General features: G+C 40.1%; 3 long non-coding RNA genes across 5 annotated transcripts; 1 reads left to right on the forward strand and 2 right to left on the reverse strand.

Moving 5' to 3' along the window:
• Positions 1 to 1,752: 1,752 nt before the first annotated feature.
• On the reverse strand, positions 1,753 to 2,914 carry LOC148926672 (uncharacterized). Its single transcript, XR_016130248.1, has 2 exons — positions 2,437 to 2,914; positions 1,753 to 1,977 (listed from the first exon to the last, which is right to left on the reverse strand). It is a non-coding gene; the product is annotated as an uncharacterized LOC148926672 (long non-coding RNA).
• Positions 2,915 to 3,094: 180 nt separating this feature from the next.
• LOC148926673 (uncharacterized) lies at positions 3,095 to 4,736 on the forward strand. 3 transcript variants are annotated; one of them, XR_016130440.1, is made up of 4 exons: positions 3,095 to 3,288; positions 3,378 to 3,878; positions 3,942 to 4,279; positions 4,384 to 4,736. It is a non-coding gene; the product is annotated as an uncharacterized LOC148926673 (long non-coding RNA). The 3 variants fall into 3 exon arrangements; XR_016130439.1 differs by having other exon boundaries at positions 3,096 to 3,288; positions 3,393 to 3,878; XR_016130438.1 differs by lacking the exons at positions 3,095 to 3,288; positions 3,378 to 3,878 and having other exon boundaries at positions 3,885 to 4,279.
• A 6,819-nt stretch (positions 4,737 to 11,555) lies between these two features.
• Positions 11,556 to 12,717, reverse strand: LOC125185295 (uncharacterized). The gene is made up of 2 exons (XR_007170098.2): positions 12,240 to 12,717; positions 11,556 to 11,780 (listed from the first exon to the last, which is right to left on the reverse strand). It is a non-coding gene; the product is annotated as an uncharacterized LOC125185295 (long non-coding RNA).
• Between the last annotated feature and the right edge of the window lie 49 nt (positions 12,718 to 12,766).

Consider the following 12,766-nt stretch of genomic DNA (forward strand, 5'->3'; position numbering starts at 1 on the left):
GTGATGTTGTGCTATGATTAAAAGTTATACTTACAGTGATATTATTTTTCAAAATTATTGTTTTCACCTAAAAGATTCTATTCAATGAAACATATATACTTGAATCTCTTCAATTTAATTTAATTTAATTGAATCACTTGTACAATTTATTTTTACTCGCATCAACTTTCTCAAAACAATATATAATTGCTAATTAAAATCGAAAAAACTGTACACACTGTTTAAATTAAAAAAAAAAAAACTCAATATATCAATAACTCTCAATGTTAATAGAGTTTCATGGTCCCAAGTTGATTAATATAAAGGTAATGCATTGTTCTTATTTTGTAAATAAGAGTCTCTCCAAGGAAAATGGTAAATGGAGAGGTAAAAAGAAATAACTATCATATTTATCTTTTTTTGATAAAATTTTATGCTCCAATGAAAAAGATATTTGGGGTTGGTATTATACCTTCTTTCATTTTGAGAAAGTATTTTTACCTCTTCTTGAAAGAAAAGGTAAAAAGTTAGTTATTTTTATTTGCTTTCTTAATTTACCTTCTTCTCTTGAAGTCCATTAATTTTTAAGACGATATAATTATGTTTTTAAAAAAGTAAATGAGAAATACTATATCTTCTCAACTTACCTTTCCCATTTGAGATGCTATAAGGAAAAAGGAGTTTATGATGTACTATGATGTCAATTACAAGCCAAGTACGAGAAAAATATAAGTTGAAACATGAAAACATATAGGACAGCAGATTGTGATAGAAAAGCTTCAATCTAAGCTAATCAAACAAAGTATCTAGCTGTCTTTGTATTTAAAATAAATGTAAATAACTTCGTCGTAGTATAATTTAGGAGAAAAGTTAACGATATTATTTACTCGACTATGCCACTTCGTTGGCTGGCACTGTACCGCCTGACAGCTATTTTTGTTTGCATGCTTGTTTTGTCACACGTGTTTGTTTTTATTATAATTATTATAAGTGCATGTAAAATTAACTTAATTAATTAATGTTGTCGACAAATTAGTCACGTAACGCCACAGCTCCAAGAACCAAGACAAAATAACCGACAAATTAGTATTACTATACTATTAATAAGGGGGGAAAAAGATTGATTGTATTATATAACCGACAAATTACTAAGGAAAAAAGAAAAAGAAAAAGAAAAAGTGAATGCATACTTATCACATTATCATCCTAATCAAAGAGATAATGATGATTAATTTTATCAACTAGTACTTACGTTTTCGTGAATCACACGGGATATAAAGGATGTAATTTGTGTTTTGATACTGCTCATACATCCACGGACAGTACAGTTGAAAGTGGACCAAGTCAGTATATAATTATTGGCTTAATTAAATTTCTTGGTCAAAGATTTACAATTAGTCTTATCATATAATAGTGATAATGTGAACAAACTTTCGAAAATCATAATCGACCAAGGGAAAAAAGTGTAGAATAACTCAAAAAGATCAAACCAATAGTATTTTAAAAATCAGAGGGCGAATTGCCAATCTGGTTTCAACTAAAAACAATTAATGTCAAACTATGGAGCCGCTATTAATCGGAAAAATCAGCGGCCAGCCGGCTTTACTAGTTTTTAAATTAACTTGTACTCCATATATAAAAATAGGAAAATAATATCACGAACTTATCTAGGGTTATCAATTACTGTCACGACCACAACTCCCTAGTGCTAGTGAGCGTAGCTATTTCGTGACTAAACCATTCTCAATCATCAAGGGACAACATAAAAAAAAAGGATGAAATCACTCAAATCAAAAGTATCAAAGGCATATGGGTACATAGTCGAAATGTGATCAGAGTAACAAGACTAAGTTCAAAGCTTGCTAGTACATAATTCTAGGTTTGCAGCGGAAGAGTCCAAGACAAAATAGCACGTATGAAGACATGCTACTTTGGGCTACCTAACTACTTATTTAATATGCTTGTCCCAACACCTTCGCCTGCTCGTCCACGTTCAACCTGCACATTTGAAAATAACATGCAGGGCTGAGTATTTGATATACTCAGTGGGCATATTGCCAAAAATGGTTCTATCTTTAATTGTCAATGCCACAGTTGAGTGATCACGGGGTTTTACTTAAAAGACCCGAGTCACTAAAATACTTTTCCTTTAGTAAAGATTTGATTGCGCAATCACGTAACATAGATATACCATATCTGAACCTTGTGTGAACCGGGAATGTGGCCACATTCCACGACGGTCACTGGACCGGCCAACCCCTTTTGTTAGCTCACGGTCCCCTTATGTGTACACTAGTCCGAGTAGGGTTTGCGGCCCTACTGGGACCCGAATTCGATTTAACTTGAATTGGCATAGCCAAGCAGATAGGTAATCATAAAACAAAACATGGCATGACAACATACTTGAGCAAAGAATCACATTTTCATACTAAAAACACGTTTTAAAAGAATGCCCACCTCAAAAGCTAAAGCTCCTTCCGAATTTTCCTTAACTTGGTCTTAGATGACGTTCGAAGACGTCCCTTTAGGAAAATAAAATGATACTTAATTAGATTTTGAGATATCCATTAAGCTTAAACGTGAATGCATCCTAAGTGCGATGATCATTTTATTCTTTCTCTAAATTTTCTAGAAGAGTTCTAAAATTCTTGAGTATTAATTAAATCAGTAGATTTAATTAAATTAGAAAGATTATTCACTTAACTAGAGGGTGCTACCTCCTATGCTATTTATTTAAGCACACTAAAATAAGCTCGGGGTCTTCTCATTGTTAGCGTATCGTAATTTCTTAAAATTAATCATTTGGGCACTCATGCTAATTTCCGAAAAAAAATTAGACTTATCCTCGTGGAAAAATAATTTACGGAATATTAACTATTAAGTTCATAACATAGTAAGGCCCAAAGATTTAATTAGCTTCCTACTATTTACTTCAATTTAGTTAGTGGCCCAAACATTAATTTATTTGTCAAGGCCCAAAACATTAATTAAGAAAGAGGCCCAAAACTCCCTCATTCCATCGGCCTCTCCCCCTCATTCCACCGCTGCAGCAGCGAGCGCGGCGGCGCACCGCCGCTATGCACAACCGATCTCCTTCTCCTCCCGCTCGGTCCGCCACTACCGCGGAGTCCGCCGGCATTCTTCCCTTTTTGGGGTCTGTCGCCGCCGCCGTTGTGATAGCACGGGCAGTGGTTACGCTGCCCTGCTTCTGCCCGGAGGTCGCCTTCACAGCAGCCCGGCCTTCCCATCACCGGACAGCCGGAGAGCCCTCCGCCACTGTACTCTCTCGCCTCGCCGTTATTTCGTCAGGTAAGGTTATTTATCATTTTTCCCTCTTTTGTTCTTATTTTCTAAGGTCTTGTCCCTTGAGATTAAAGATTGGTGTTTTAAACTTGTAGCTTTGCAATTGCTAGGTTGTAGTGGTGGATCGGAGCGTGGGGCTGTCCATCGGAGGGCCGACGTTCGCTGCCGGCAGTCCGGCAGATTCACCTCCTCAAGATAAGTTTTCCAGTTAGCTTAGTGATTAAAGACTTGATTGTGGAGCTCAACTCACTGGAATGAGCTTGAAAGGTTTATCTTGCTATGTTAAATGTTGTTTCTATGATTCTAAGAGTTGGAGTTCTACTGGGACTTTACAACTCTGCAGTTATCCTATGAGTTTGGTTAAGAAAAGTTGGTCCCTTGACTATTACAGCTTGATACTTGTTGTGAGGCTGGATTTAGTATAGTTAACACTTGTGCTACTAGGTTCTTGTACTATGTGGTGATTGATCTAAACAAGATGCAAGATAAGGTGTTGGGGTGTTTACCTCTTGATGTAGTGAAGGAATGAGGTTGCCCTTGTTGCTGCTTGAGATCAGCTCCTAAGGCACCAAGCTTTCTAACTCTCTCTAAGTTTTGCTGATTATTTTGAGGAGTGTGGGGGGGAAAGTTCGAATGTGGTGTGGGGAGGATTTTTATAGGCTGATTGTGTACTTGTAAGCCTTAAATGAGGCTGCTGAAACTCTTGTCTCTATCCAGCAACATATCCCTCTCTCTTTGATCTTTTGCAGCAAACTTTAACTGAAATTTTGATGGTATACTAAGGGTATATTGCTGCCACAATCCTTTTTGTTGATTCTCCACCACCCCTTTTATTTAATTTAGCTTGGTGTTGTGTCTAGCATAAGTACTCTTGCATTAATACATTTTGTTTGATCTCCTTGCAGGTACAGCGAGAGAAATGCAGGGCTGTTGGGAGCAGGGGAGTTCAAACTGACTTTGCTTCCTTTGGCAAGTCTTTTGGTCTACTCTAACAAAGGTATTATTGTCTTCTTCCTTAAGTGAAATCTGTTGGCTGCTTTAATACTCCTCAATTTCCCTCTTGTTCCCCTTGCATCTAATTTACTTGTTTGTCTTTTGCAGGAGAAAGAGACAGCTTGGCTGCCACCCAACTGTCCCGGGAGGTAGGCTCGCTGCCTTGGCTCACCGGCTGACCGGGTGGGGTCGCGGTGGTGTGCGGCTTGGGCTCGGAAAAGAAGAGGCCCAACGTGTAGTAAAAGAGTCGGCCTTAGCTCTTAGCCTTTTAGCCCATACTTGTAAATTTGTGTACTAGCATTCACATTTCCTTTTTCTTAAATTCTTACTTCCCATGTATTTCACTATGTAAGCTAGAGTGTATTTGATAGTAGTTGCATTTTCTTAGCTAGAAAACGAACTCTTCATCTTCTTTCTCGTTAGTTATGGCTCGTAAATAGTAATGGAGGAGTTTTAGTTCATCCCAACTCTATTTATTCATTCATTGATTATTATTTATTTCTTCTTTTTTTTTAAACGGCACTTAAGCAACACAAGGTAACGAGTTCTTATTTAATTTGTCGCAACAAGAGAGTGACACAATTCCATGTTGGTGAACCCTTACAACATAAGCCGAACGAAAACAAACGAGCGGTTATTACATTCTACCCTCCTTAACGAAAATTTCGTCCCGAAATTTTGCTTATGTTACTCAAACAGTTCTGGGTACTTTTCTTTCATCTTGTCCTCCAATTCCCACGTAGCTTCCTCGTGACCATGGTGCTTCCATAAAACTTTCACTGTTACAATAGATTTATTCCTCAATTCCTTGACCTTCCTATCCAAGATTGCCTCTGGCTTCTCTTCATAGCTTAAGTCTGGTTCCAAAACCATTTCCTCTTGGTGGACTATGTGTTTTGGGTCGAACACATATTTCCTCAATTGAGACACGTGAAAAACGTCGTGCACGTTCCCGAAATTTGGTGGGAGTGCCAATCTGTACGCCACAGGACCAACTCCTTCTAGAATCTCGTAGGGTTCGATGAGACGTGGTCTTAGTTTGCCCTTGACGCCGAATCTCGTAATTCCTTTAGACGGGGATACTTTCAGAAAAACTTTGTCTCCCGCCTTGAACTGCAGATCGGTTCGGCGAGCATCCGCGTAAGACTTCTGCCTGTCTTGAGCTTCCTTGATTCTCTCACGGATCTGGCGGACGATCTCTATCATTTTCTCTACAGAATCTGGTCCAAGCGTCTTTCTCTCACCGACCTCATCCCAATAAAGTGGTGATCTACATTTCCTCCCATACAGTGCTTCATATGGGGCCATGTTTATGGTTGCCTGATAACTGTTGTTGTAAGCAAACTCTATAAGTGGCAATACTGGCTCCCGTTTTCCTCCGCGGTCGAGCACTACGGCCCTCAACATATCTTCTAAGGTTTGGATTGTCCTCTCAGACTGCCCATCTGTCTGTGGATGGAATGCAGTACTGAAATTCAATCTAGTGCCCAGCTCTTGCTGCAGGCTTATCCAAAATCTGGAAGTAAATTTTTGGATCCCTGTCTGATGTGATCGTCACCGGTATTCCATGTAACCGTATGATCTCTTGCACATAGATCTGAGCTAACTTGTCCGATCCGTAAGTGATACGAACTGGTACAAAGTGGACACTCTTGGTGAGGCGATCTATAATCACCCAAATAGCAGTATTCCCTCGTTGTGACTTTGGCAATCCTGTCACGAAATCCATTGCAATGTGCTCCCATTTCCACTCGGGAATTTCCGGGGGTTGCAATTTTCCATAGGGTCGTTGATGTAGAGCCTTCACTTGTTGACATGCTAGGCACCTTTCTACAAACGACGCTATGCTCCTCTTCATGCCATCCCACCAAAAATGCTTCTTCATATCTTGATACATTTTCGTACCTCCTGGGTGGGCGGTGTAGGGTGTCTCATGCGCTTCGCTCATGATCTCATCTCTGAGAGCCTCGTCATTGGGCACGCATAATCTCCCTTCAAAAGTGAGGGTGTTATCCGCTTGTTTGCGGTAACTCACCTCTTTTCCCGTCCTCACCTTAAGTCGAATTTTCTCTAATGCTTCATCACTCCTTTGAGCTTCAACAATTCTGGCCCTTAAGTCTGGTTCAATCACTAGAGTGGCGATTCTACTTTCCACCGTCTCTGGTGCTCTTACTACCTCCAATCCCATCTTAGCGAATTCCCGTATGAGTTCCTCATTTTGTGTAAGGAAGGTGGCCACTTGGGGTGTAGTTTTCCTGCTCAAGGCATCTGCCACTACATTCGCCTTGCCTGGGTGGTAATTTATACCACAGTCATAATCCTTGACTAATTCGAGCCATCTACGTTGTCGCATATTTAAATCCTTCTGCTCGAAAAAGTACTTAAGGCTCTTGTGGTCCGTGAGGATCTCACATCGAACTCCGTAGAGGTGATGTCTACAAATCTTCAAGGCATGTACCACTGCCGCTAGTTCCAGATCATGAGTGGGGTAGTTTAACTCGTGCGGCCTAAGTTGGCGTGACGCATAAGCAATCACCTTGCCATCCTGCATCAATACGCATCCGAGCCCGACTTTTGATGCATCGGTGTACACCACATAGCCTGCTCCTGGTGCTGGCAAGGCTAAGACTGGTGCGGTGGTCAATTTTTCTTTTAATAGTTGGAAGCTCGCTTCGCACTCCGGCGTCCAATTGACCTTAGCCCCTTTCTTGAGCTGTTGGGTTAATGGTCTGGCTATTCTAGAAAATCCTTCAATAAACCTTCGATAATATCCAGCCAAACCTAAAAAAAAACTTCGAATCTCACTAGGTGTTGTTGGTGACTGCCAACGTTGTACTGCTTCCACTTTTGCAGGGTCCACTCGGATCCCTTCTGCCGTTACTATGTGTCCTAGGAAGTTCACCTCGTTGAGCCAGAACTCACATTTGCTAAACTTAGCATAGAGCTTCTCGGCTCTCAACGTCTCTAAGGTGGTTCTCAGATGTTCCTCGTGTTCCTTCTCGTTCTCCGAATAGATAAGTACATCATCTATAAAGACTAGGACGAACTTGTCCAAGTATGGGTGGAACACGCGGTTCATTAGGTCCATGAACACTGCCGGGGCATTTGTGAGCCCGAAAGGCATCACTGTGAATTCGTAATGGCCGTATCTGGTGCGGAATGCTGTCTTGGGTACATCGTCATGTCGGACCTTCAGTTGGTGATAGCCTGATCTCAAGTCCATTTTTGAGAATACACCGGCCCCTCGAAGTTGGTCAAAAAGGTCATCAATCCTCGGTAGAGGATACTTGTTCTTGAGCGTCAGCTTGTTCAACTCTCGGTAGTCGATACACATTCTCAGTGTTCCGTCCTTCTTCTTTACGAAGAGCACTGGTGCGCCCCATGGTGACACACTGGGTCGGATGAAGCCTAGGTCTAGTAGTTCCTGTAACTGTATCTTGAATTCTTCTAACTCTTTAGGCGCCATTCTGTATGGTGCCTTCGATACTGGGGCCGATCCTGGTTCGAGATCGATTGTGAATTCTAATTGCCTGTCTGGCGGCAATCCAGGTAGTGCGTCTGGGAAGACATCTGAAAATTCTCGTACCACTGCTACATCTTCAATCTTACGGTCCTCTTTCTCTTCTCCATTCAGGTAAACGAGGTATGCAGGGTATCCTTTCCTTATCATAGTGGTTGCTTGTAGTGCAGAAATTATGGACTTTCGTCGCCTCATTGAGATTCCGTGGAAGATTGTGGGTTCCTTCCCTGGGTATTGCAGCGAGATCTACCTTTCCTTACAAAGAATGGTAGCGTAGTTTTCGGCTAACCAATCCATTCCCAATATGATGTCGACGCTCCACATCAACATCACATGCAAATTATGAGCCACTAACTTAAGGTTTCCCAAAGTGAATTCTACGTTCGAGCAAGTTCGCGAGATATCTATAAGGCCTCCTACGGGTGAGGACACCCTCATCTTATGTTCGATTGCATCAGTAGGAAGTTCTAAAGTATCCACGCAAGGTGCTGATATGAACGAGTGTGATGCACCAGTATCAAACAAAATGGCAATAGGTATGTTGAGGAGAGTTCCCATACCTGCCAGATTGCCCTGCTCCTGGTTCCCTTGCTCCATCTTAGGCTGCTTCTGTCTCAGTGCAAAAGCTCTGGCCTGAGTGGGAAGCCTCTGCCGTAATTGCCGCTGGTGTTGTGGAACTTGGGGTAGGGCCGCTTTTCCTTTCGGCTCAGCTTGAAGTGCCCGCAGTTGTGGACGCTGCCCCTGATAGTCATGTCTCCCTCATGTCCTAGTATTCTTGTTCGGCATTCCCTGGAGAAATGTGCGCTTCTGCTACTATTAAGGCACCTATGTGTCCTAACTCTGCACTTTCCACGATGGTTTCTTGATCACTGAGCGCAGGGAGGGACCTTCAGTCGGTACTCAACCTTCTTATTGAGATCAGTTTGTCTACTGCCATTGGGGCAAGCTGTTGCTTCTTATTCTCATTTGAAATACGTTTCCATTTTCCGATCGTTCCTTCATTCGTTGGTTTTATTGTGCCACACCTCGGACGATTTTCCTCTTGTCGAAGACATCCGCTCTTTAAAACGTAATCTATGAGAGTGCTCATATTTTCACTAGATTTCGTTTCCTAACGATGATCTTGATCTCCATTTCTTGTGTCTCTCTTAGTTCACTTCGTTATTTGCCCGCCAATCACTGAATTGCTTAGTTAAATAAGTCTTGCCCAACGAAAAGTCATTAGGTCTATACGTATATAAGACGCATTTACAGTTCTCTTTTTGTGTCCTATATTACCTACGTAAATAGCGTAACATTCCATCCCTTAGTAGCTCGTTACAGGTGGCACACAGGTGCGAATAGTCAACTTTTCATGTTGTTATTTATACCGTCGCTTCTGGTTGGCGTATTGCTTCTGCATGAATGTCGGTCATCTGTATCTATACGGAATTAAGGTTATGCCTTCCATGAGAGTCTTGTATTAAGAACTCGACGATTTATCGATCAGTCTTAACTTGGATAGGATCTGAAATTGCGTAGAAGAAGCATGGTTGAAAATTTCTTTAATCAAGCTGCGACAATGTATTTTGAAGGCAAACACTGAGGTCAATTGAACTTATCATGACCAATCAGAGAACTACGTGGTTCGAATGGTGTTAGGTAAACCCATGAGATTGTGAACTCACTTCTGATGGAAGCTTGGAATAACATGAGATAGATCATGAAAATAGGATGAAGTTGAATTATCTCTCAATTTCAATAGTGGGCTACCATATAGGATATTTCAATTGTCGGCTCAAATTGAAAAGATCTGAACATTAAGGATGATGGTTTCAACATGTCAAAGCCCGAGTTTATCAGTCATGGAAGAGTTTAGAAATACAGGCAATTGCCACGAATCAATGTTTATCATGGTTTAACGACATCATAATGTGATATTGTGGAATCAAGTCAATGGGTTCGCAAGTTTGGTTAGAGGCAACCAAGGTGAAAGAAACTTTTTGGAACGATCAAATAGGTCCAATACATCAAGGGATATGCAATACACTAGCCTTAACTTAGTGTTACAGAATAAATTACGAGCTAGAAACAATATGTGTGATGGAACTGAGCTAGAAAGAGTTCCATCCCTCAAAGAAAAGATGTCACCACAAACATAGTTGCAAAATAGAGAGGTGAACAAAAGTCCCCACATAATATGCCATCATAAAAAAAAATGTTTGAGCGGCATAAATCTTTTGGAGGTCAAGTAAGCAACTTAACAATGAAGGTTTATTACCTGAGTTAAAGAATTTAAGAGTTTTTGTTCTTATACATTGTAAGTCATAGAAGACAACAACCAATAAGGGTGTTTGAGAAAATAGGAGTAATCCGCTTTCGGGAACTGAAATTTAATCATCACTATTGTGGGATAGATGATAATGTCGTATTACTTGCAAAAATGTGAGTCAATCAAAAGTCTTAAATAGATGGGAGGACATCATTTTCAAGGGGGTTCGGAGGATGTCCGAAGAGTGAGATTATTCTGAAGGTCATGATTGTAAGCAACTTTAGAAATGAGAGGTATAAGGTTGGTGCTTACAAGTCATAGCATTACTCTTTATGAACGATGTCAAAGGACTACAGTCGAAAACTTGAAGTGAGTCACAACTTTCATAGAAAATAAGAATTGGGATGCATTACTCGTAAAGATGAAAGTCAATCCAAAGTCTGATATAGACAACGAGCACTGCTGTTAAGGAGGTTCAGAATCCAAGTAATTACTGTTGATTAAAATCGTCCATTCCAACTTCGGAGATGGCACTCCCTTGTTCATCTTTCGAGAGTTGGAACATTATAAGATCGTCCTAGGAAATCCCAAGTTCCAAGTAGAGATTCATCACTTTAGTACGACTAATAATTATAGTTGAGGATCAAATCTTTCATAGTTTTCTTAGCAAGTTCATAACGATCTTCTTTGCAAAATCTCATAGCTCTCGCGTGTCCTTGATGTGTAATAGTGAGGCGTCCCTATGACGTGTCGCCACTGGTGACTCCAAATGAGAGATCGGAATATTTCGTTAGATCGCAGGTACGATCTATCATTTTTTTGCAGGGACACACCACTTAGCATATCTTCTTGTAGAAGATTTCAAATCGTATACCACTTCTATTATATTCTCCGTGTTCTTATCGTTCAGGGAAAATGATAGGAAATTGTAAGCATCAATCTAAGTTCGAGTTTGAACCAAAATTTTCGTTTGTCCTATCACTCAAGAAAGTGATGTTACAGTTATCCACTTACAACTATGTTCAAAGTGCTAGTGTAACATACCTCCTAGGCACTCTATGTTTGCATCCATTAGTCATGGTCTCACACTTTAAGATTTTGAGCATGCACAACATCATGACACGTTGGCATCTGATGCAAATAATCAAATTTTGCATAGCAAATTTAGTATCTAAGTAAATGAAAGAGATACAATATTTCCCCTTGAAATTCGAAATAATTTTTGAAAATTCTTATAACTGAAACATTTTGAAAGAGGTACGACTTTACCTCATTGTTGCAGTTGAACGTGACGAGTCGAGGTGTTGGGTCCTTTAACTTTCCATTAAGTCATGTTCTAGCCTAGTGCTATCATTCTAGACTAAGGCTTGAAAGAAGGTTCTTGGGTCCAGAGCGAAAGAACAGTGCTCTGATACCACTCTGTCACGACCACAACTCCCTAGTGCTAGTGAGCGTAGCTATTTCGTGACTAAACCATTCTCAATCATCAAGGGACAACATAAAAAAAAAGGATGAAATCACTCAAATCAAAAGTATCAAAGGCATATGGGTACATAGTCGAAATGTGATCAGAGTAACAAGACTAAGTTCAAAGCTTGCTAGTACATAATTCTAGGTTTGCAGCGGAAGAGTCCAAGACAAAATAGCACGTATGAAGACATGCTACTTTGGGCTACCTAACTACTTATTTAATATGCTTGTCCCAACACCTTCGCCTGCTCGTCCACGTTCAACCTGCACATTTGAAAATAACATGCAGGGCTGAGTATTTGATATACTCAGTGGGCATATTGCCAAAAATGGTTCTATCTTTAATTGTCAATGCCACAGTTGAGTGATCACGGGGTTTTACTTAAAAGACCCGAGTCACTAAAATACTTTTCCTTTAGTAAAGATTTGATTGCGCAATCACGTAACATAGATATACCATATCTGAACCTTGTGTGAACCGGGAATGTGGCCACATTCCACGACGGTCACTGGACCGGCCAACCCCTTTTGTTAGCTCACGGTCCCCTTATGTGTACACTAGTCCGAGTAGGGTTTGCGGCCCTACTGGGACCCGAATTCGATTTAACTTGAATTGGCATAGCCAAGCAGATAGGTAATCATAAAACAAAACATGGCATGACAACATACTTGAGCAAAGAATCACATTTTCATACTAAAAACACGTTTTAAAAGAATGCCCACCTCAAAAGCTAAAGCTCCTTCCGAATTTTCCTTAACTTGGTCTTAGATGACGTTCGAAGACGTCCCTTTAGGAAAATAAAATGATACTTAATTAGATTTTGAGATATCCATTAAGCTTAAACGTGAATGCATCCTAAGTGCGATGATCATTTTATTCTTTCTCTAAATTTTCTAGAAGAGTTCTAAAATTCTTGAGTATTAATTAAATCAGTAGATTTAATTAAATTAGAAAGATTATTCACTTAACTAGAGGGTGCTACCTCCTATGCTATTTATTTAAGCACACTAAAATAAGCTCGGGGTCTTCTCATTGTTAGCGTATCGTAATTTCTTAAAATTAATCATTTGGGCACTCATGCTAATTTCCGAAAAAAAATTAGACTTATCCTCGTGGAAAAATAATTTACGGAATATTAACTATTAAGTTCATAACATAGTAAGGCCCAAAGATTTAATTAGCTTCCTACTATTTACTTCAATTTAGTTAGTGGCCCAAACATTAATTTATTTGTCAAGGCCCAAAACAT

This window comes from Salvia hispanica, chromosome 5 (genome assembly GCF_029641045.1).
Source record: "Salvia hispanica isolate PSC_SH4W2 chromosome 5, Shi_PSC_v1, whole genome shotgun sequence".
In the NCBI taxonomy this organism is placed as follows: Eukaryota; Viridiplantae; Streptophyta; class Magnoliopsida; order Lamiales; family Lamiaceae; genus Salvia; species Salvia hispanica.